The following is a 24,952-nucleotide window of genomic DNA, read 5'->3' as shown; positions in this document are numbered from 1 at the left end:
GTTTTATTATTTATTTATAATAGTTTTTCTTTTATAAATAATTTTTCTTTTATAAAATCATTTAATTAAATGAGTGATTTATTTTACGTGGATGAAATAACTATCAGTATGAAAGTATTCTTTTAGGGGATTAAGGATCCTGTTCCCCAGGTGTAACCAGAAACCATTAAGGCATTTGGGAGGCCACTTGCTGTATAGAAGCTCAGTTCAGACTGATGCCGAACCCTGGTGAACAACTAGCACCCAACCCAGGTAGACTCTGCAGCCCTGGGGTAGCAGACTCTGCTAAGAGTACCAGAAGGCTAACTTAGGAGCTGTGAGGGGCCTCTTCCTCCACTTAAGGTTGAATGAACGGGAGAGCTCACTGCCCCTGCTCCTGTAAGAAATGAAATGTTGATGGAGACAGATGCTTTCAGACAAAGAGGGCAGTAAATTTATAAGAGAGAATGGCTAAAAGTTAGCAGAGGAGCTATGCAAATTGGGATTGAAGGCATGCTTTTTAAGAAGGCTGGATATAAGTAGATGAAAAATACTTTCATTTGTGTTATGAATAATTCAGTATTTCCTCACGTATCATGTGTTTTAGACACTTAAAATATTAGAACTGCATTACAGAGATAGACTGCTGAGAAGTGGACCATAGCATATTTATTCTGCAAACAAATATGAATGCTTAGGGCATACTTGATGTAGTGTACTCTGCTTTTTAAACCAAGACTATAAGTAGAAGTAAGTCTCATTCTAAGTTTTACTAAAGATTGTGGTGAAAGTTAAGTCTTTTTACTAGTCTTAAATAACTGAGAGCTGAACTATTTTAATTCAGTAAGTTATATCATTATATTGAGGGGCATTTATTTATGCTGTAAATTCTTATACAGACACATTCCAAATTTTAGAGACATTGTATCTGTCTTTGCATTTCCAGTATAGCAGAGTGGGTTGCATGTAGGTACTGGTTAAACATTTTTTTTAACCATGTTTTTTTTTTTTTTGAGATGGTGTCTTGCTCTGTCACCCAGGCTGGGTACAGTGGCGTGATCTTGGCTCACTGCAACCTCTACCTCCTGGGTTCATGCTATTCTCCTGCTACAGCCTCCTGAGTAGCTGGGATTACAGGTGCCCACCACCATGCCTAGTTAATTTTTGTATTTTTAGTAGAGATGGGGTTTCACCATGTTAGCCAGGCCAGTCTTGAACTCCTAACCTCAAGTGATCTGCCTACCTCGGCCTCCCAAAGTGGGGATTATAGCCGTGAGCCACTGCACCTGGCCCATGATTTTTTTAAAAAGGCATTTATGTTGTTTTATTTAGCTAAGCCCATTTTATATGACGAAGTTCAGTTCTGGATTTTTTAAAAACAGCATTTAGTTTCACAGCACTAAAAGTTTAAAATTTTTAACTTCTGGCTATGTGAAATATTTTCAGGTTATATTTAATGTAATCATTCTAAAATGGGAAAATCCAAATACTCAGATGTTCTTAAAATTCTATCAGTGTACGTGTAACTTGTAGAGAGAATTATTTTTTAAAAGACAGGAATTCATTTTCTCATATATGTTATTAGGTTTTTCTTTTCTATTTTTTTTTTTTTTCAGACAGAGTCTCACTCTGTCACCAGGCTGGAGTGCAGTGGTGTGATCTTGGCTCACTGCAACCTCTGCCTCTGGTTCAAGTGATTCTCCTGCCAGCCTTCCGAGTAGCTAGGACTACAGGCACGCACCACCACGCGCAGCTAATTTTTGTATTTTTATTAGAGTTGGGGTCTCACCATGTTGGCCAGGATGGTCTCAATCTCTTGACCCCGTGATCCACCTGCCTTGGCCTCCCGAAGTGCTGGGATTACAGGCATGAGCCACCATGCCCAGCCTGTTTAACGTTTTTAAGCCATCAAGACAAATAATCAAATTTTGCATCTAGTCATGTTTTTCAAAGTGTAAGCCTTCTACCACTCCTGGAACGTGAGATAATTTTAGGTATTACATGGGTGAACATTTGTAATAATTATATACGTTTAATGTATTGGAAAATATAAGTATAAGCCATTTAAGTTGAAAATAATGTAAAATCAATTGATTTAGGTTAAAAACGGTTTAAAATTGGCAAGGATTAATATAGCAAAAATTATAAAAGTAAAACAATGACTGAAATTTAAGGAATGAAGTCATGATATTTTAAGTGTCTTAACTTTTGAAATGGTTGATAAAACTAATATACATGGTTTTAGTAAAACTAAGGGTTAAAAAGTAAAATTTTATCATTGACACCCCCCTCCAATTTCTTCTAATAATCAATTTTAGTTTTTCTAGTTGTTACCATCATAACACTAGCCAGTATATTTTAGACATTATTTTATTCTACTCTACTATTAAAAATGAGGAATTAGCTTAACAACACATTGCCCCAATACTTCCTAATTTTTATCAGTGTATTACTGTGTTCAGGCTGCCATAACAAAATAACACAACCTACAGAAATTTTTCTGAGAGTTCTATAAGCTAGAAGTCTCAGATCAAGGTCCAACAGGGTCAGTTTCTGGTGAAGGCTCTCTTCCTGGCTTGCAGATAGCTGCCTTCTTGCTATGTCCTCACATGGCCTTTTCTCATTGTGTACACACAAAGCGGGTTGTGGGTGGGAGAAGAGCATGAGTGCTATCTGGTGTCTCTTCTTAAAAGGACACTAGTCTTGTCAGATCAGGGCCCCACCCTTATTACCTAATTTAATCTTAATTGCTGTCTTAATCCAAATGTAGCCACACTGGGGGTTAGGGCCTCAAAATGGGAATTTTGAAGTGGGGAGTACATGCATTCAGTCTATAACATACTGGCCGTGGCCTGCCAAAATCTATGTTCTTGTCACATGTAGATATATTCCATTCTATCCCAAGAACACTAAAAGCCTTAACTTGTTTAAATATCAACTCTAAAGTCTAAAATCCAAAGCCTAATTTAAGCATAAATCAGGTATGGCCAAGACTTTTGGTACCATTCAGTCTGAGGCAAAATTCCTCTCCAGCTGTGAACCTGTGAAACCAGACAGTATGCTCTTCCAAAACACAATGATGAGATGGGCATAGGAAAGACATTCCATCTCAGAAAGGAGAAAAAAGAAAGAAAAAAAGGATGACAAGTCCCAAGCAAGTCCCCAAACCTGGCAAGGCAAATCCCATTAGCTCTTAAGGCTGTAGAATTATTCTTTTTGGTTTGATGCAATGCTCTCCAGGCCCACTTGGGTGGCATTGTCACCCTTATGGCACTGGGCCTCAGCCTTGTCCCTGAGACACTGGTCAGTAGGATCCTGGCCTCCCATGAATGAAAAGGCCTCATCCTTTGAAATGGAGGAGGAACTAGCCCTGCCTCTTAGGCCTGTGGTGACAGTGGCAGGCTGTGGTTCGCGGACAATATTTGAATCACTTTTGGGGCCATTCTTCACTTTTTAAAAGGGTAGCTCATGCTCATAGCCAGATAGCTCTGTTGTCTGTTTCTGTAGAATCTGAGAAGTCCTATAGCTTTCTTTCATTCCATTCTGATTTTCCTGTCCCCTTTAGTCCCAGCTGGCAGTATCTCTGTTGGTACAATCCCATCTCTATTCTTGGCTTCTGCTCAGGTGGCTGATTAAATCTGTGGTTCATACCCACACTAATGTTATCAAATGGTTGTTCAGCCACACCTTTAATGTTCTCTTCAAAACAAGCTTTCTGATTTCTTTGAAATGTGGATAGGCTGAGAATTTTCTATATCTTCAAGTTCTAGTTTCTGCTTAAAATTCCTTCAGTTTATCTTCTTGCATTTTAAGTGGTAGAGAAACCAAGTTGCTCCTTCAATATTTTGCTTAGAAATCTCTTTAGCTAAATTTAGATCCAGTTTCATTGCTCACAATTTCCGCCTTCCACAAAACACTAGAACACAACTCAGCTAAGTTATTTCCATTTTATAACAGGAATCTCCTTTGTTTCTATTAACCTGTTCTGCATTTCTACCTAAGACTTCACCAGATCGGGCCTTTAAAGTCCATCATGCCCATGAACATTCTGTTGATGATGATATATATATTCTGTAAGAATACAGAGGCTTTCTCTCTGGCTCTCCTCTTTTCTTTCTGAGTCCTTGTAAGAGTTACCTTTAATCCAATCACCTGTTGGACCACAGCTATCAACAGTCCTTCAGGACACTATAGACTATCTTTTTTTAGCATGCATGTTAAAACTACTCCAGCCTCTCACCATTACCCAGTTCCAAAGCCACTTCCATATTTTTAGGTATTTGTTAAGAAATACCACACTTTTTGGTACCAAAATCTGTATTTATCTGCTCAGGCTGCCACAACAAAATATAGTTGGTCCTCCATATCTAAGGGTTCCACATCCATAGATTCAACCAACTGGGGATAAAAATATTTCCGTTAAAAAAGGATATATTTGCATCTATGTTGAACATGTACAGACTTTTTTCCCCTCTCATTCTCTAAATAAGGCAGTGTAATTACAAGAGGATGTGCAGCAGGGTGGGGGCAGTGGGGAGAGAGCAAGCTCTTCAGTGTTCTTTCTTATAAGGATATCAGTCCTATTCGATTAGGGCTCTACTCTCATGACCTCTTTAGCCTTAATTACTTTCTTACTCCAAATACAGCCACACACGGGTTAGGGCCTCAACATAGGAATTTGGGGGAGGGGGGACACATACATTCAGTCCATAAGTCAGTTATTTCAAATTCCCTACTTTACTGCAGTTAGACTAGTCCATGTTACCACAGCTTTTACCTGAGCTATTGCAATAGGTTCCTAACTAGGCTCCCTGAATTACTTCTATGCCCTTTACAGCCTGTTTCTATACTTAGCCAGAGTGAGCTTACAGAAACAAAACTTTGAGCACATCAGTGTTTGAAATATTTCAGTGACTTCCTTTGTTCTTAGGATAGACTCTGTGTTACTCTGTTTGGCCTGCTATAACAGAATGCTATAAAAACTACAGAAATGTATTTCTTACAGTTCTGGAGATTGGGAAGTCCAGTATCAAGGCACTAGCAGATCTGTTGTCTGGTGAGGGCCTACTTCTTCATCGGTGACCATATTTTCATTGTGTCCACGTGGTGGAAGGCACAAGGGGCCTCCCTCTTGGGTCTCTTTTATAAGGGCTCTAATCCCATTAATGAAGGCTCTGCTGTGATTACCTAATCACTTCCCTAAGGCCCCATCTCAAAATACCATCACACTGGGAATTAGATTTCACCCTAATGAATTCAGTGAATTTTAGGAAGACATAAACATTCAGTCTATGGCAGAGCCAAATCTTTAAACTTTCCTCTTCCTAGTAAGGCTTCTTTGGTGTAGCCCATTCTTACTTCTCCAGCCTCATCTTGCACTATGTCCCTAGGTTTCCTGGGATTTGCCTAGATTCACTTTCTTTTAGCTTTTCCAGCCTGTTTTCTCTTGTTAACACCCACTCTTCTTTCAGATGTTAAATCCATCATTACTTCCTGAAGGAAGCCTGCTAGGATATATTCCTATCTAGGTCAGTGCCCTTCCTCTTGATACCATTTTCCTTCCCTGAAAGGAAATCCACAACAGGTTTAATTGTGTGAGCCTTTGAGTCGCACAAGATGGCAAGTCCATGAGAGCAGGAATTGCTCTCCTGCCCATCTATCCATCCTTGTTCCCAAGCCATCACCAGGCATTGTGCTTAAGCCCTCAAAAAATATTTGTTGAATGAATGAAAATGTTTTTAAGAATGTACTGAGTCTCGGCTGGGTGTGGTGGCTCACGCCCATAATCCCAGCACTTTGGGAGGCAGAGGCAGGTAGATCCCCTGAGGTCAGGCGTTCAAGACCAGCCTGGCCAATGTGGTGAAACACCGTCTCTACTAGAAATACAAAAATTAGCCAGGCGTGGTGGTGGGTGCCTGTAATTCCAGCTACTCAGGAGGCTGAGGCAGGAGAATCGCTTGAACCCGGAAGGCGGAGATTGCAGTGAGCCAAGATCATGCCACTGCCCTCTAGCCTGGGCAACAGAGCGGGACTCCATCTAAAAAAAAAAAAAGAGCCAGGCGCCGTGGCTCACGCCTGTAATCCCAGCACTTTGGGAGGCCGAGGTGGGTGGATCACAAGGTCAGGAGTTCAAGACCAGCCTGGCCAGCATGATGAAACCCCATCTCTACTAAAAATATAAAAAATTAGCCAAGCGTGGTGGTGTGCACCTGTAATCCCAGCTACTTGGGAGGCTGAGGCAGGAGAATTGCTTGAACCCAGGAGGTGGAGGTTGCAGTGAGCTGAGATCATAAGAAGACTCCATCTCAAAAAAAAAAGAAAAAAGAAAAAAAGAATGTGCTAAGTCTTTTTAGTGATCTATCCACTTTAAGTAGTATCTGTTAGCCCTAAAGCATATTACATTCTATTAAATTATAGCCTTTTCTGCCTTGTTTTTAGAATTGACTTAAAATCTGACACTAATAAAGTTAAAATATTATATTTTTAGAAATATTTACTGAAGATCTAATTAGTATGAGAGTATGATATCTTTTCTGTAATCCAAGATCACTAAACCTGTGATAGGCAAAGGTTCATTTTCTAAACAGAGAGATAAAACTGATTCCCCTTAAATTCCTTCATTTGCCTAAAATTATGCCATAGTTTATTTTGCTTTTTAATTTCTTTTTATTGTGAAGCTCATGGGTTTTTGTTTTCCCGTTACTTTTCTTGTTTATTAATGTCATAGGAAAAATATACCTGGATCTTATCATCAGATTAAGACTGTCCCTATTAAGGCTACTAATCATATAATTAATATATTGAGAATTATTATTCTTGAAGACATTTTTCACATAATCATTTGACTTTTGTCTTAATTTAGTATTCTTATAATTTATTTTGAAATACTTTCAACTTTATAGAAAAGTTATAAGTGTAGAAAAAGAACTTTCTTGGTTCCCAGCTACTAATATTTCACCATATTTGCACTCTCTGTCAACACGTGTTTAGCAATTACCATTAGCCTTTTTCTGAACCGTTTGAGAGTAAGATGCAGACATCATGCCCATCCATCTGTATTTCTAGTATGTGTTTTCCCTGAACAAGGACACACTCTTACCTAACTCCTCCTTTCTTTCTCTTTCCCCCTTCCTTCCCTTTCCCTTCCCCCTCCCCCTTCCCCCTTTTCCCTCCCCCATTTAGTCCCCTGGGGACTGGCTTTTGTTTATAATTTCTCATATCCTCCTCCACTCCTCAAGTTCCCTTTCTACCAGCCTCAGAGTACCCTTCTTTTGCAGACTTGGGGGTTGGGAGGTAGAGTGGGATCCCAGTTTTGGGGAGAAGAGGGTCTCCCTTAGGTGACATTGAGCTTTGACTTGTGTCTCCCTGGCTTTGGGAAGCCATGGGAATCAAAATCACACTACTTGGTTTGTCACATGCACATAGGACACAGGATTTCAGTGCTCTAACATTTTGGATGCATACTTTCACTTAGATTTTATCCCAGTGATTCTTGAGAGTTGTCCCAGTTCTTTGATTCTTTAAGCATACATACTTTTAAATTTTTTTATCCAGCATTTTCAGTTTGAGGAGTGGCCCAATTAACCTATTCAGCCTTATTCCTAGAAACAGATGTTTTATTTTAGTTGAATTTTTTCCAATTCATTCTCTTGGATTCTTTGTCAGTCATAATTTCTTTCTTTTATACTGTTGACTTTTCTCAAATGTTTGAGAATTTTGTACACAGCAAGGAAGTAAGAATATGACCGATTAGCATGGGTGGGGCCTAAGGATAAGACTGGAAGTATTGCTTAACTTATATATACTTGGTAACTACGCTTTATTTGGTAATCTTTTGCAAATTTATTCATTCAGATGTTTATGGAGTGCTTCCCAGGTGCACGGGACTGTAATTAGTGTTTGGAATATAGTAGTAAATTAGACAGGTGGAGTTTACATTGCAATATAGGCAGGCTTTAAACAACTAAGTGTGTCATTATATAATTATAATTTTGATAAATATTATAAAGGGGAAGTATGTGGAGCTATGCAAGTATGCAAGACAGGCACCTGACCTAGTACAGGACTCTTGAAGTTGAAACTTCTGAAAGAGTAATGAAAATTAGCTAGGAAAGTGGTAAGGGAGGTGATGGGAGAGAGGCCTAGGAGAAAAAATATATATAGCCGGCCCTTCGTATCTGTATTAGTCTGTTTTCACGCTGCTGATAAAGACATACCCAAGACTGGGCAATTTACAAAAGAAAGAGGTTTATTGGACTTACAGTTTCACGTGGTTGGGGAGGCCTCACAATCATGATGGAAGGTGAAAGCCACCTCTCATATGGCAGCAGACAAGAGAAGAAGAGTTTGTGCAGGGAAATGCCCATTTTTATTCATTTATTATTATTATTTTTGAGATGGAGTCTTACTCTGTCACCCAGGTTAGAGTGTGGCGGCACAATCTCAGCTCACTGCAACCTCCCCCTCCAAGATTCAAGTGATTCTCCCGCCTCAGCCCCTCGAGTATCTGGGACTACAGGCATGTGCCACCATGCCTGGCTAACTTTTTTGTACTTTTAGTAAAGACCAGGTTTTCCCATGTTGGCCAGGCTGGTCTCAAACTCCTGACCTCAAGTGATCTCCCCACCTTGGCCTCCCAAAGTGCTGGGATTATAGGCGTGAGCTACCACACCTGGCCAAAACTCCCATTTTTAAACCATCAGATCTTGTGAAACTTACTATCATGAGAACAGCAAGGGAAAGACCTGCCCCCATGATTCAGTTATCTCCTACAAGGTACCTCCAACAACACATGGGAATTATGGGAGCTACTAGATAAGATTTGGGTGGGGACACAGAGCCAAATCATATCTGTATCCATGGGTTCCATGTTCATGGATTCAACCAAGGATTGAAAATATTCGAAAAAATAGATGGTTGCATCTGTACTGAACATGTATAGAATTTTCTTGTCATTATTCCCTAAACAACACAGTATAACAACTATTTACATAGCACTTATGCTGTATGAGGTATTATATGTAATCTAGAGAAGATTTAAGTTATACAGGAGGATGTTTGTAGGTTGTGCAAATACTATACCATTTTATATAAGAGACTTAAGCATCTGTGGATTTTGGTATCTGTAGGGGATCCTGGAGCCAATTGCTGACAGATACCAAGGGACAACTGTATATTCTGAAGGACTTTTTCCTAGTCAAACTTTATTCTCTTTATTTAGGAATGGGTGCCCTGCTGAGAGACTTCAGCCTATACTTCATTGATCAGAATCTGTTAAAAGGGTAGCCTTTCCATTATAGCAGTTTCAATCAAGGGAGAACAAGTTTGGAAAAAAAGATTGAGCTAATGATCTACAATATCTGCTACAGAAGATGATTTGATTCCAAAAGAGTATTTAAGGTTTGTTGAGATAGAAGGAAAATGTAAAGAACAAAATCCTAATGAAGAGAATGTAGGAACACTAAATCAGCCCAAAAACTCATATCCAATTTGCCCAAGAAAGAAATGAAACATTTTATTAAATGCATAGAATAGAAAAAAAAAAAGAATAAGGTTGAGGTTTTAGTCTATATAGTATTTTAAAATTATAATCATATCTTTAGTATTTAATGATATTCAGTTCTACTTTACCACAACTAATATCAATAGAATTACTTATAAAACAAAGACCTTGAGGGGAGAAAAGGTTGATAAAGGATAGAATAAATACTAATAGACTTTAGTCTTTAATAAAAAGAAACAATTACAGATAGGATTAAAAAAATAAAATCTGGTACCTTGCTGCCTGTAAGAAACACCTGAAGTAGAAAGATACAGACAAATAGTAGGCTAATCTTTTACTGTTAGCTCATTTCTTTGTACTGGTAAATCATGTTTTATTATGTGAATATATTTCGTTGTGATGTCAGCTGAGAGGACCTAGACACAACCATATCCTAGCAGCAATGAGCACAGGTAGTGCCCATATCTTACTTTCTAATACCATTCTCTAAAGAGGGCACACGGCTCCTTGGAGAGATGCCTGCTTGTGGAACTGGGGCAGGACTTTTTTTTTTTTTTTTCTTTTTTGAGATGGAGTCTCACTCTTGTTGCCCAGGCTGGAGTGCAATGGCGTGAACTTGTCTCACCGCAACCTCCACCTCCTGGGTTCAAGCAATTCTCCTGCCTCAGCCTCCCGAGTAGCTGGGATTTCAGGCATCCGCCACCATGCCTGGCTAGTTTTTTTGTATTTTTAGTACAGACAGGGTTTCAACATGTTGTCCAGGCTGGTCTTGAACTCCTGACCTCAGGTGATCTGCCCGCCTTGGCCTCCTAAAGTGTTGGGATTACAGGCATGAGCCACCGCGCGCGGCCAAAAAAATATGTCTTAAAGTGCCAAAGAGTAAAGAAGTACTGAAAAAAAACCCCAAGATAGCAAAAAGTTACAAGAACGATGGGGTGTGCCAGGGGGACACAGGAACCAAATGAAAGTATTCTCAATGGCTAAATCTAAAACAATTTGAGCAACAAAATACAGTAGTATTGGTTTATAACTCAGTATAAAATAAATATCCATGATTCTATACTGATATAAATAAATAGATTAATAAATAAGGGAGAAGGGCCGTATTCTCCACACAGAAGAATTCTGTAGATACTCCACTTCCAAGGAGGAGGAGGAGAAACGCCTCAAGCCTTAGGTGTGGGCTATGCATAATGACTTTCTTCCAAGGAGTACAGTCTGGAAATGGGGAAGAGTAACTTTATTTTATTTTTTTTTATTTATTTTTTTGAGACGGAGTCTTGCTCTTTGCAAAGATAGTTGAGCTCCCATACATCTCACACCCACTCTCCCCTATGAACATCTTACGTTACTATGGTATACTTGTTACAATTAATGAACCAATAATGAGACATTATTTAAAGTCCATGCTTTCTTCAGATTCCCTCAGCTTTCCTTTTTCTGTTTCAGGACCCCATCCAGGGTACCACATGGTATCTGTCAGCATGTCCCCGTACTCTTGGCTGTGACAGTTTCTCAGACTTTCTTTCTTTTCGATAACCTTGACAGTGTTGAGAAGTACTGGTCAGCTATTGTGTAGAATGTGCCTCAATGGACAGTGTCTAATGTTTTCCTCATGGTTACACTGGGGTTGTGGGTTTTGAGAGGAAGACTACTGAAGTGTCATTCTCACTAATGGTATCAAGTGAACACACTAGCAACATGATTTATGCCTGCTGATGTTGACCTTCACTACCTGGCTGAGGAGTTTGTCAGGTCTCTCCATTATAAAGTTACTCTTTTCCAGCCGGGTGCGGTGGCTCACGCCTGTAATCCCAGCACTTTGGGAGGCCGCGGCGGGCAGATCACGAGGTCAGGAGATGGAGACCATCCTGACTAACATGGTGAAACCCTGTCTCTACTAAAAAATACAAAAAATTAGCCAGGCGTAGTGGCGGGCGCCTGTAGTCCCAGCTACTTGGGAGGCTGAGGCAGGAGAATGGCATGAACCCGGGAGGTGGAGCTTGCAGTGAGCCGAGATTGCGCCACTGCACTCTATCCTGGGCGACAGAGCGAGGCTCCATCTCAAAATAAAATAAAATAAAATAAAATAAAGTAGTACCTATTAAGTTGTTGAGAGCACCATCAAAGCTGTCATTACCAAAATATTTATACTGCTATATTCTTTGTTCCAGAAAGGATTGAATATGGAAATGTCCATGTTACCAAGAGAGAAAAACTATAATCTAAAACGAGAAAAGACGTCAGAAAACCAAAATAAAGGAGGAAATGGAAATTAGGAAAAAAGTGAATACTGGAAATTGAATAAAATTGCAGTTGTCCTGAAATATTTCAACCAAATTCACATCAACCTTACCTTAAGAAAGAAAAGCACACTTGCAAAATTATAAATGAAAATAAAGTTCAATGCAGAGGAGTCTAAAAATTTATTAGAGAAAGTTAGCAAAATGAATACAGCCCCAGAAAGATTTTCTTTGAACTTTTTCATTAAAATACAGTATTCAGTCATTTAATAGATATTGATTGAGCCTCTGGTAGGTGTCAGGCTCAATTAAATACTGTGGATACAGTGTTGGAACTAAACATCCTTGCTTTCATCACACACTTACATTCTAGAGGAAATAAACAAAACAAATATGCCAGATGGTGTTAGGATTCTGCATTCATTTGTAGGACTGCCGTAACAAAGTATCACAGACTGAGTGGCTTCAGAGACAAATTAATTTACTCACATTTTTGGAGGCTGTAACTCTAAGATCAAGGTGTCAGAAGAGCTGGTTTCTTCCGAAGCCGCCTTGCCTTGCAGATGACCGTCTTCTCCTTGTGTGCTCTCATAGTCTTTCCTCTGTGTGTGTTTGCGTCCTAATCTCCGGTTTTTTTTTTGTTGTTGTTGGTTGTTGTTTTTGAGATGGAGCCTTGCTCTGCCGCTCAGGCTGGAGGGCAAAGGTGCTATCTTGACTCACTGCAACCTCCGCCTCCCAGGTTCAAGTGATTCTCCTGCTTCAGCCTCCTGAGTAGCTGGGATTACAGGTGTACTCCACCACACCTGGCTAATTTTTGTATTTTTGGTAGAGATGGGGTTTCATCATATTGGTTAGGCTGGTCTCGAACTCTTGACCTCGTGATCCATCTACCTCGGCCTCTTTAAAGTGCTGGGATTACAGGGATGAGCCACTGCACCCGACCTAATCGCCTCTCCTTCTGAAGACATCTGTCATTGGATTAGGGCCCACTCTGATCTCCTTTTTTAATCTCCTCTTTAAGGACCCTATCTCAAAATGCAGTCACATTCTGAGATCTGGAAGTTAGGACTTCAACAAATGAATTTTGGGGGTGGAGGGACATAATTTAGACCGTATCAGATATTACATTATGCTGCGGTAACAAATGAATCCCCAAAGCTCAGTGATTTAACACAACAAAGTTTATTTTTCCACCATGGAAAACTCACTGAGCCAGGCAACTTCCCAGGACAGCTGACCTAGTCAGTGACTCAGTGATTCAGGCTGTGTCCACTCTGTGACTTCGCCACTGCAACATGTGGTGTAGATCACTGCAGCAGGCCATTGGTTATAGGGCCTGACCTAATTGCAAGGGTTATATGAAGGGGGCTGGTAGCAAATAGATATTTTTAATTTGCTATAAATATCTCTGCCAGAGATGGCAATAAGTGCTAATAACAAAAACCAAGCAGGGAAAGGTGACATTGATAGGAGTGCTGTTTCACAAAGAATGGTCAAAGGCAACCTGAGAAAGTCACATTTAAAGAAGCCACAAAGGAAGTGAGGAAATGGAAGGAAATGTTCTACTCTTGAGGAAAGTAAGGAACAGCAAGGAAGCCAGGTGGCTAGAGCAAAGCAAGTAAGAGGACGATGAGAAGTAGGGGCTAGATCATGCAGGACTTTAGAGCCAAGCACTTTTGGATTTTATTCTGAATTGGGAAAATATTGGGGTTGACATGCTCTGACTTAGGTTTTGAAAAGTCACTTTGGTGATTGTGTAGAAAAAAAAAAAAAGACTGTAAGGAGGCAAGGATGGAAGTCGAGAGAAATATACAGCAGTCACCCACGTGGGAGGTCCTAGGGCTGGGTTTGGCTGGGCTGTAGCACGCTCCTGGATGATAGTTACATGCTCTTCTCCTTTCTCAAACCACCAGCACCTCTCTCCCTCTCCTCACGCTCAGCATTTATTTTATTAAACTATCAACAATCAGTAGAGAAATTCCACATGCATCCGTTACAGAAACATCAGGGGTTCTAAGTGTTGCAGCTCACTGCTGAGGAAGAAGAGTTTAATCACGTGTTTCAGCCAAGGAGATGGGGAGGTCAGTCTCAAATCCATCTCCCTGACTGACTAAAATTTAGGGTTTATATAGCAGGGAAGAAGTATAACAATGTGTTAGAAAACAGGAACTACGCAGGGGTAAGGAAATAAAAGTAAAGGTCTGGCATCTCATTGTCTGAATGTGGTGATCTGGTAAGTTTCAGTTCTTTGATACTTTTTGAGAGGCCAGGGGTCCTTCCCGAGAAAGGAACTCAGATAAAACAAATGTAAGTTTTGAGCTTTAAGAAAAGAAGGGTCGGCCGGGCGCGGTGGCTCAAGCCTGTAATCCCAGCACTTTGGGAGGCCGAGACGGGCGGATCACGAGGTCAGGAGATCGAGACCATCCTGGCTAACACGGTGAAACCCCGTCTCTACTAAAAAATACGAAAAAACTAGCCGGGTGAGGTGGCCGGCGCCTGTAGTCCCAGCTACTCGGGAGGCTGAGGCAGGAGAATGGCGTAAACCCGGGAGGCGGAGCTTGCAGTGAGCCGAGATCGCGCCACTGCACTCCAGGCCGGGCGACAGAGCGAGACTCCGTCTCAAAAAAAAAAAAGAAAAGAAGGGTCATTTTCTATGTTTGGCCAAAAGAACTGTCTGTGGGGCTACTGGGTCAGTTTCATGTTCAACAACAAATCTACCAAGCTGTCTGTATCTGTGGCCAGCCATTCCTTTTCTCTTGTTTCTTCCTTATCTTAGGATGACTCCTCCAATCTACTCAAGATTTTCCTTCCTACAGTTGTTACTCTCTTGTACATCCAGTTACTACAGCATTTGTATTAGCATATAAATATTTAAACAGAAAACCTCAATCCCACATCTCTTACCTGCTATGATCCTATTTCCCTGCTCTCCTTTACAGGAAGAGAACAATGCTTGTATTTACTTGTCGGCACCATCTATTATCTCAAGAATCAGGCTTTTAACCCTACCACTTTATCTTAATTGCTCCGTTCCCAAGGTCTCAGTGATCTCTACACTGCCAGTTCAGAGGTCAATCCTCATCTGACTCAGCCTCTCAGTGCAAATGACACCTTTAGGCACTTCTCTCTTGAAACATTTTCTTCACTTGATCAGGACTCCTCTGTTCCAGTTCTCCTCTTACCTCTGATTGCTTCTTCTCAGTTTCCTTCTTATCTCTACAGTGCCACATGTCTAGCCTTTCAGTCTCTTTTGCTGCAATTATGCAATTCAGACTTGTGAAAGTCCTAGATCAGTGATTTTCAATGATTTTCAAACTGTAGGCCACAACTGTTACTGGGTTAAAAAAAATCAATAGAATTGGGAGTGAAAAATTTAAACAGAAGAAATCATGCATCACACGTAGGAATGGTAAATTTGTTTCTGGAAACTTTTAAATTATATACATGTATTCGGTTAATATGTAAAATGTATTTTGTATTTTGGGTTGAGGTCAAAGATATGAAAATTACTGCTCTGTGTGATCGCATCCAATCATGTGGCTTTTTGAATACCACTGCCTAATCTTCAATTTATATCGCTATATCTCTCCTCTGAATTCCAGTCCGGTGAACTGGAGTCTGGTGAAACTGTATCTTTATAAAGGTTATTAATAAAAAGGAAAAAGTCTTATATCAAGGCAAAAAAAAAAAAAAAAAAAAAGGCATTTAGATTTGGAACCAGGAAACGTGAATTCAAAGTTGGCTCTACCACATACATAGCTTTTCAACACTTTAGTAGGTTATTGCTAGTTTCTTCCTTTGTTTGCAAGCTCCCCATTAGTCCTTACTTTCATCTATTCTAGTGGGAACACTAGTATATCTGCTGTATTAGATTGGGTGCCATTATACAGCCATGCACTGTATATTTGTCATACATAACACATTTTATTTTTTGCAATGAAACTCTTTAAAGAACTAGAACATGGCTGGGCGTAGTGGCTCACACTTGTAGTCCCAGCGGGAGATGAAGCTGGCTGGACTTCCTGGGTCCAGTAGGGACTTGGAGAACTTTTTTGTGTCTAGCTAAAGGATTGTAAATGCACCAATCAGCACTCTGTAAAAGGGACCATTCAGCACTCTGTAAAATAGGCCAATCAGCACTCTGTAAAATGGACCAATCAGCAGGATGTGGGTGGGGATACATAAGGGAATAAAAGCTGGCCACCCCTGCCAGCAGAAGCAACCTGCTGGCCTCCCCCTTCCACAGTGTGGAAGCTTTGTTGTTTTGCTCTTCACAATAAATTTTGCTGCCGCTCACTCTTTGGGTCCGTGCCACCTTTAAGAGCTGTAACACTCACCACGGAGATCCGTGGCTTCATTCTTGAAGTCAGCGAGACCAAGAACCCACTGAAAGGAACCAACTCTGGGCACACCAGCACTTTGGGAGGCCAAGGTGGGCAGATCACCAGCGGTCAGGAGTTCGAGACCAGCCTGGCCAACATGGTGAAACCCTATCTCTACTAAAAATACCAAAAATTAGCTGGGTGTGGTGGTGGGCACCTGTAATCCCAGTTATTCAGGAGGCTGAGACAGGAGAATTGCTTGAACCTGGTAGGTGGAGGTTGCAGTGAGCTGAGGTCGCATCATTGCACTCTAGCCTGGGCAATAAGAGCAAAACTCATCTCAAAACAAAAACACCACACACACAAACTAGAACAGGGTTGAATGGGTTCATGTATTTAACCATTTGGTGGGGAGTCAGTGTGACTGGCTCTGGAGATAACACTGGTCACTTGGCTGAAGCCTGAATTCTTATCTCTTCATGTCCCACAAACTCTAAGAGAGGGTAGGTAATTTCCCTATGTGGGTTAAGGCTAAGGAAAAGGCAGTGTATTAGGAGTCCCCATTAACACAAGCAGGGAGGATTTGGAATTAAGCTGTTGCCACAAGGCCAGGATGCCTCTTGGAGTGAGCACCTGGTGCCCTGTGAGCAATTCCCTTACTGGCTGCTTTACATTCTGAGTGCAATGGTTTCATCCCAATTGTGCTTTGTTTCCTTGCTGGCAATCCCTTCCTTTTTTTGGAGACGGCGTCTCACTCTGTCACCCAGGCTGGCGTGCAGTGGCATGATCTTGGCTCACTGCAGCATCTGCCTCCGAGGTTCAAGCGTTTCTCCTGTCTCAGCCTCCCGAGTAGCTGGGATTACAGATGCCCGCCACCATGCCTGGCTAATTTTTGTATTTTTAGTAAGGAGGAGGTTTCATATTGGCCAGGCCATGTTGGCCAGGCTGGTCTTGAACTCCTGAGCTCAGGTGATCTGCTGCCTCAGCCTCCCAAAGTGCTAGGATTACAGATGTGAGCCCCCACACCTGGCGGGCAATCCCTTCTTGAACAGCACTCCAGGTGGCAAGAATCTGGACCCAGGACCTGGACATGTTCAAGTTGTCAGCTCCCTTTCCCTCAGGACTCTGACCTCCTATACTAATACCCGTTGGCAAAGACCATATATGGTTAATATTTACCCAGCACTGTATGTGTTGGGCACTTAAAAGTGTTATACAGGCATTACCTCATTTTGTCTCATAACCACTCTATTCAGTAGATGTCTTTTAGATAGCTGAAGAGAGGCTCGGAAAGGTTAAGAAAATTGCCTAGACAGTAATGGCTGATCCAGGACTCACCCTATCTTTGCCTCCATGAGTACTGCTTATCAGCCCTGCTTAGCTCACAGATCCCTGTTAAACTACGAAGGTTCTGCCGCTTCCTGCAGAAGGATGATAGGATTCCATATCCATAGATCAGTCAACCAATTCTTTTGCTCACCAAGCCTGGTCTAGGCATCAGCTATACCAATGGAAGATATTGGTACTGCCTTCATGGAACACCTGCTGCCAGAAGCAGTAGAGTCAACCAGATTCTGGCAACCGGCCTTGATAACCTATTTTCCATAGTAAACGACAAATGGAGAAAATTCATCATTTTCTGTTCTTTGTAATACTGTATTCTAAGTGTGTTATAGAAATGAAGATGTTTTGAGCTTGCTGATCCAGAGGATATTTTGAGCACACTGTTTTGAACCTGACAATCTGCTCTTTACTTAGCCAACAATGCAAAGTGGTCAGAATTGTAGGGAAGAATTGATTAGCTATATGATAGATCACTCCTGGACAACAGAACAACTGTGGAATATTTGAGAGGATTTGCTTATAATTCACTCATGAATTTACTAAGAAATACAAATTAGTCACATTTTATGCATTATTATGGGACAAATAAAATTAGTGGTTGAAACTATTTCTGGGAAGTTTGATCTAGGAAAATTGGGATTTGGTAGACAATGATGAAAGTGACAGAGGAATAATAAAGTAAGTTTTACGTGGACAAAAGATGAATGCCGAATCAAATATTTAGACCTGTATGTACACAAAGATGATTTCTGATAAAAATTAAAATACAATTTAAAAGTAGGAAGTCGTATAAACCTCTTTCACATGCTTTCTCTGGCTCAGAGGGCTATGCTATGGGCATCTATCTTTCAGTCCAGATTACAGAGCGAAAGCAAACAAAAATCTGTCAAGGCAAAAACCATTACTACTTATTCCTTCGCTTTCCCTCCCGTTTGATAGCCCCAGGTAAAGTATTTTCCACTTTCTTCTCCAAGTACAACATCCTTTTGCCAGACAAAATTTCCTTTTCCTTCCAAAACACTAGTATTAATAACACATGTAGTCAGGCCCACGACACACTAAACGACAAAGGCAGAGCTGGGGAAGTCTTCGGTTCCAAGCCTGGTGGGTCCTCGCCTGGGCACAGCGAAGGGGTGGAAGCACAGAGGTGTCGCGCAGCCGGCCCCCAGCGCGCTGTGGCCACCCGGGGAACGCCTCCACCCAACCCGGCCGGACACGTGACGCCCGCGTCACGTGACCTGCCAGTCGGCGTCCTCACGCGGAGGGGCGTAGGGTGTAAACAGGCAACGCGCTGGCGGATGTTCGGACCTGCTGCGTCGGCGTCTCGGGCATGCTGGAGGAGGGCCGGGGCTGTTGCGCCGCCAGCTCAGAGCCCACCTGAGGTAACTCTTGGGGCTTCTAGGATCCACTCCTCCACGCCGCTCGCAGCCGTCCCTGCTGGCCGCCAATAAGGGCGGCCGAGCCCCCGGCCCGGGCAGGGGGTGTGGCTGACGGCCGCCCGGTCCGCGACAGGTGGGCTGCCAAGGCCCCGGCCCTGCGCTGCCCCTGGGCTGGGGGCCCGGCGTGGAGCACGCGAAGAGGCAGCGCGACTCGGGGCCGTGGGTCCTTCTGCCCTGGTGCTGGCGTCTGCTCCTGGGGCCCGGCCGAGTCGAACCAGGAACCGCAGAAGCAGTCTGCGCCAAGGGCCCTAGGCCGGACGCCCGGGGTGCCAGGTCTTTTCCCTGACGGGCTGTGAGACCTTGAGCCCGTCAGTCGTCGTCCTTGGCCTGAGTTTGCACATCTGTAAAATGGAAGCTCGGACTAGTAATCCGTGAGGACCTTCCACGTCTGATGTGTGATCTTGAGAGATCTGCGTACATTCGGGGTGCCAGAAGGAAAGCATAGGTAGCTGTTTTGTCCTTTAGTTGCTAACTTTTCGTTGATCTTTAAATCTGTTTTCATCTTAAATGATTCGGATTCCTGTTCACCTGGCTGAAGTTTTTAATAGAAAACTTATTGGGTGGGGGTTATAATGGTTTATGTTACCGTTTTCATGTTTCTTTAATGCAACAAAACCTTTTTTTTCTTAAAATCTATTTGGAAGCCCAGATTGTAAAAATAAATGGAACCCTTTTCTGCCTCATTATCACTATTCTCACGACCCACCCCCGCGCTAACTACCCTTAAGGACCCATGGAAGTCATAGGTTGAGGAGCTCCGTATGGAGTTGAGGAAATGTTTTGTGTATTTTTTAATTTGATAGGATCTGGAAAATGAATTCTTTGCATATGTGGAGTTTTCTGTTATCTTTCTCCTTATGTTGTTCGATTACATGCTATGTAATTACAGAGACAATTAGCATAACCCTCACATACCTTTTTTGGCCCCGAAATTTCTGATAAAGACGTTTCTCGTTCCATCTTTCCTTGCATCCCAGTCCCTGGGGAAGTAAGTGTATGTTTATAATAGTGAGACTTCATGCCTCATTGCTGATTTAGTTGCTCAGATACAGAATGGGAATGGAAGACTTTTGAGACCTACCGGATAGGTTAGGACATATCAGAAAAACATGAAAACTCTAAAAAATATGAAAACTGAAGGAGTATATGAACTCAAGTCGTTGAGAGTCATGGAATAATGTGAACATGCCCTCGTGTGAAATCTTGAGACCCTGGAGCAAGAGAATTTTGGATTTTGAGAAAATTGAGTTTAAGAGAAAAAGATGTTCTGTTTCATATGGTGAGTGAACATGTAAACAGTATGAGGTGGTAGTGTGTAGACAAAATTTTCAGGATTTTTTTTTTTTAAAGAGTAACACATAGTTTCCTAATGGATTTTGGAGACTATGGTTTTAAGAGATGTACTGAAACTTGAAGTTTAATGTTAAAAGAGGGAAACGATACCCTTTTACAGCTTGTCTGCTTATTGCTTCTGTGAGTTGAGCAAGAATTGGAAGTGGAATGGACTATAAGTGATACCCAAGGTGACCTAGTGGAAAGGTTTTCTCTTTTCAAAGCCAACTTACTTCCCTGATCTTTGGCTTAAGCTTAAGCAAGTCATTTCCTTTCTTTGGTTCTCAGTTTCTGCTGCAAAATGAGGAAACTGGATTGATTACTATTCTACCTTTTGGCTCCAGCTAGGTTTGCCAGATAAAACACAGGATGCCTAGTTGATACGAATTTCAGATAAAGTGAATACATTTTTACTATAAATACTACATGGGGGCATACTTGTACTAAAAAAATGATTCGTTGTTTGTCTGAAATTAAAGTTTAACTGGGCTTGCTGTATTTATATTTGCTAAATCTGGCAGCCTTAGCTCCAACATTTTTGTTTCCTTTAAATTAGTGCCAGCTCAAAGCAGAGCTGGGAATGAATTGATTTAAGCAGCCAGGAAACGCTAATTGTTGTCAGTAGTAGCGTCTGGTTCTGGAAGAATGTCGTTGATTCACTTGTGGTTTGTTTCTTTTTCCCTTATGTAGCAGTTCCATTTCTACCATAATCACATAATGTTTAGGTTTATACCTTTGGTGGTAAGTAGTTTAAAATATCTGAAAGCAAGTTAAAAATATTGCTGAAATTTCTAAAAGTGGCTTCATTTTTTTGAGCCTTGAAATGGTATGTGCTTCCCCCCCCCCCCCCCCCCCCCCGTAAAAGATGCTTTACAACCCTACCTGTTCCCCAGGTTTGTGGTTGATTACAAGACATTTTCTAAAGCCGTGGACTGTTCTGATGCCAAGTAATCAGGAAGTTCTTCTTATGCCTTCTAATTTTGTCCCCTGTGAATATGGAGTATGGAAAATTATCAGTATATACAGTATAAACATTTTATATTTTATCTGACAGTTGTCAGCTTTGTCTTTGCTGTATTGAAGGATTTTCAATTTTGAAATTCTTTTTCAAGAAGTGTAATTTTAAACTTTTCATTTTTTTTTTTTTAATAACTAGACCAGATCCAATTTCTTAACTCACTTGGAAATGCCTGAATTTTCTAATTCATTTATTCAATCAATAGTCAATAAAAAATTTGCTTTTGGAGAGTCAGTTTGATGATGTGACCAGTGTTCTAGTTCTCCAGGTGTTTATTTCTGATAGAGGAGTTAAAAAATGTAATCTGAGGATAATATGATGAAGGCTTTGAAGAGGTACAAGTGCTATGGAAATTGAGAGGAAGGATGTGTGCTCTTCAGATTGATATATTGAAGAGAAAAACTCTGGAAGAGGTAGAAGTGGATTCAGGACCTGGGGGTAAAGGTGGGATCAGAAAGACAGAGGTGGACACAACGGCGGAAAAAAGCGGAATAAGGGCAGGGAATCTGTCTTCTCAGTTCTACAAAACATACGCTTTGTTGGATTTAAAATACTGTACAATATTGTGTGTGTGGTTTTTGGTTCACTGTGATGTTCTCATCTGCTTTATATTTGCTTTGAACTGCTTTGGTGTCTTTCTGTATTAAAAAGACCTTCAGTTGTCAGTGAAGCTCTTTGAAAAAGTGTTTATTAAATGTGTCACGCGTATAAAAGTATGTATTGAAAAAACAGAACATTACCAATAGCCTTGAAACCTCCTGTGTACTTCTTCCTTCCTCTCAAAAGTAACCAGCATGCTGAATTCTGTGTCTATCATTTCTTTATTTCTTTACTTTCTTTTTTTTTTTTTTTTTTTGAGACAGAGTTTTGCTCTGTCACTCAGGCTGGATGGAGTACAGTGACACCCTCTTGGCTCATTGCAACTCTGCCTCTTGGGTTGAAGCGATTCTCCTGCCTCAGCCTCCCGAGTAGCTGGGACTATGGGCATGTGCCACCATGCCCTATTAATTTTTGTATTTCTGTAGAGACAGGCTTTCACCATGTTGGCCAGAATGGTCTCAAACTCCTGACCTCAAGTGATCTGCCTGCCTCAGCCTCCCAAAGTGCTGGGATTGCAGGTGTGAGCCACTGCACCTGGCCTGCTTTCTTGATAATGTTATTTTACTTTATACATGTATATCCCCCCAAAATACTGTTTGCTTATGCATATTTTTAAACTTTATATAAATGGCATCATGCTATATGGATTTTTTTTCCTGCAACTTTTAAAATTAGTTACTAAGTTTCATCCATGTTTTTCTTCAAAGGTAAGAATTTCTCTGGAATATACGTCTAGGATTGGAGTAGTTGTTTGTCAGGTGCGTACACCAGTAACTTTACTAAATACAAATTGCTTTCCAATGTAGTTGTACTGTTTTACTGTCCTATAAGCAGTGTGAGAGTTCCTGTTTTTATCCTGTCTATGTGCTCCCCAGTGTTTGGTATGAGAAACCGTGTATCTATTAAAGGTCTAGTATCCAGAGTATTTAAGGAACTCTTATACTTCAGTCATAAAAGGAAAAATAACTAAAAAAAATGGACAAAGGATTTGAGTAGACAGTTTTTCAGACAAGACATACAAATAGCCAGTAAGCACATGAAAAGATGTTTTACATCATTAGTCACCATATAAATGGAAATCAGAACCACAGTAAAATACCATGTCACACCAACTAAGTAACTAAGACGGTTACTAAGTGACCGTCTAAGTAACCATCTTAGTAAACTAAGATGGCTATGTATAATAAAAAAGACAGGTAATAATAAGTGTTGGTGACGTGGAGAAATTGGAATCTACATGTTGGAATGTAAAGTGGAGCAACTGCTTTGAGAAACAGTCTGGCAGTTCTTGAAATGGCTAAATATGGGATAAGGCATGACAAAGCAGTTCCACTCCTAGGTATATACCCAAGAGAAATGAAAACATATCTATGCAAAAATTTGTATGTACATGTTCACAGTAGCAGTAGCCATAGTAGCCAAAATGTTGAAACAACTCAAACATACATCAACTGATGAATGGTTTAAATAATGTGGTTTATCCATGCAGTGGACTATTATTCAGGAATAAAAAGGAATTAAATACTGACTCATGCTACAAATGGATGAACTTTGAAAACTTTCTAAGTGATAAAGTCACAAAAGGCCACAAATTGTGTGATTACAGGTATATGGAATGTCCGGAATACAAATATAGACTCAGATAATAGAGTACTGGTTGCCTAGAACTGGTGTTGGGGTAGGGGTTGGGGAAAAATGGGTTTGACTGCTAAAGAGGACTGAGTTTCTTTTTGGGGTGATGAAAATATTCTAAAATTGATTATGGTGATGGTTGTACAATTCTGTGCATTTGCTAAAAACTATTGAATTGCGCACCTGCAAAAGAGCCATTGATGGAAAGAAGGAAATTTTTTTTAACAAAGATGCCATGTTTTATGCCTCCTGGAGAATCCCAGGTGGTAGGGACTGAGACTTGCCTGTAGCCATGTGAGTGAGATGGAAAGCATATCCTTTTCATACATAGAGGCCTTCAGAGGATCCCACAGCTTGGCCAGCAGCTTGAGTGCAACCCCCTGATAGACTTTGACCCAGAAGTACCCAGCTAAGCTGTGCCTAGATTTCTGGCCTGTGGTAACTGTGAATAAATGTCCATTGTTTTAAACTACTGAGTTTTGGGGTAACTTGTATGCAGTATTAAATCACTCATACGTAAGTAGCAGCATTGCAATATGTTTTTTTTTAAATTTTAGTTTTCTGGAAAACTGTGGTGGCTAAATTACTAAATTATAGTATAATGGATTCTTTTTTTTTTTTTTTGAAACAGTCTCGCTCTGTGGTCCATGCTGGAGTGCAGTGGTGCGATCTCGGCTCACTGCAAGCTCCACCTCCTGTGTTCACGCCATTCTTCTGCCTCAGCCTTCCGAGTAGCCTTCTACAGGTGCCCGCCACCGTGCCCTGCTAATTTTTTGTATTTTTAGTAGAGACGGGGTTTCACTGTGTTAGCCAGGATGGTCTCAATCTCTTGACCTCGTGATCCACCTGCCTCGGCCTACCAAAGTGCTGGGATTACAGGCGTGAGCCACCGCGCCCGGCCTATAATGGATTCTTTCGTTCCTTATTTTGTTAACCACAATTCATAACCAATAGGCAATGATACACACATTTATTGAGATATCGTGTAAATTATTGGGGATAAATTATACTTAAAATGGCTAAAATTCCTTTTATTACAATTTTGAAAGTGTGTTATCTCTGTATAATACATTACAAGTCTTTATCAACCAAAACAGGCAATTTTAAGACAATATAGCAGTACATAACATTTCACATATTGTCAGGGTTTTCTGGTAACTGTTTTATATTTAAAACTTATAAGTGGTATTAATATGTTGGGAGATTTACTTATGACTTCAGAAAAGGCACTCAAAAAAGAATCATCGAGGCAAAACTACAGTCTCATAGAAGCCAACCCATTCTTGTAGGAACTATATGAAAGGAGGTTAAAAAGATTTTTGTTCTTTTCCTTTGAATATTTCTGTTCTTCAGTTGAAGAAATGTTGTATGACCATATGGATAAGGAAAGCATTTCGAAATTTCATTTAAGAAATGAAGAGATGTGGCCGGGCGCGGTGGCTGAAGCCTGTAATCCCAGCACTTTGGGAGGCCGAGACGGGCGGATCACGAGGTCAGGAGATTGAGACCATCCTGGCTAACACAGTGAAACCCCGTCTCTA

General features: G+C 41.0%; 1 protein-coding gene across 2 annotated transcripts in view; it reads left to right on the top strand.

Moving 5' to 3' along the window:
• The first annotated feature begins 18,641 nt into the window (after positions 1–18,641).
• The window catches only part of MARCH8 (membrane associated ring-CH-type finger 8), a 144,655-nt gene continuing 138,344 nt past the window's right edge, over positions 18,642–24,952 (top strand). For both annotated transcript variants that reach the window (XM_025397907.1, XM_025397905.1), the window contains exon 1: positions 18,642–19,274. The gene's annotated coding sequence lies outside the window, so the exon portion shown is untranslated. The remainder of the gene's footprint in view (positions 19,275–24,952) is intronic.

This window comes from Theropithecus gelada, chromosome 9 (assembly GCF_003255815.1).
Source record: "Theropithecus gelada isolate Dixy chromosome 9, Tgel_1.0, whole genome shotgun sequence".
NCBI classification, from domain to species: Eukaryota; Metazoa; Chordata; class Mammalia; order Primates; family Cercopithecidae; genus Theropithecus; species Theropithecus gelada.
The sequence above is the reverse complement of the archived record's forward strand: the minus strand, read 5'-3'. Positions and strand labels throughout refer to the sequence as shown.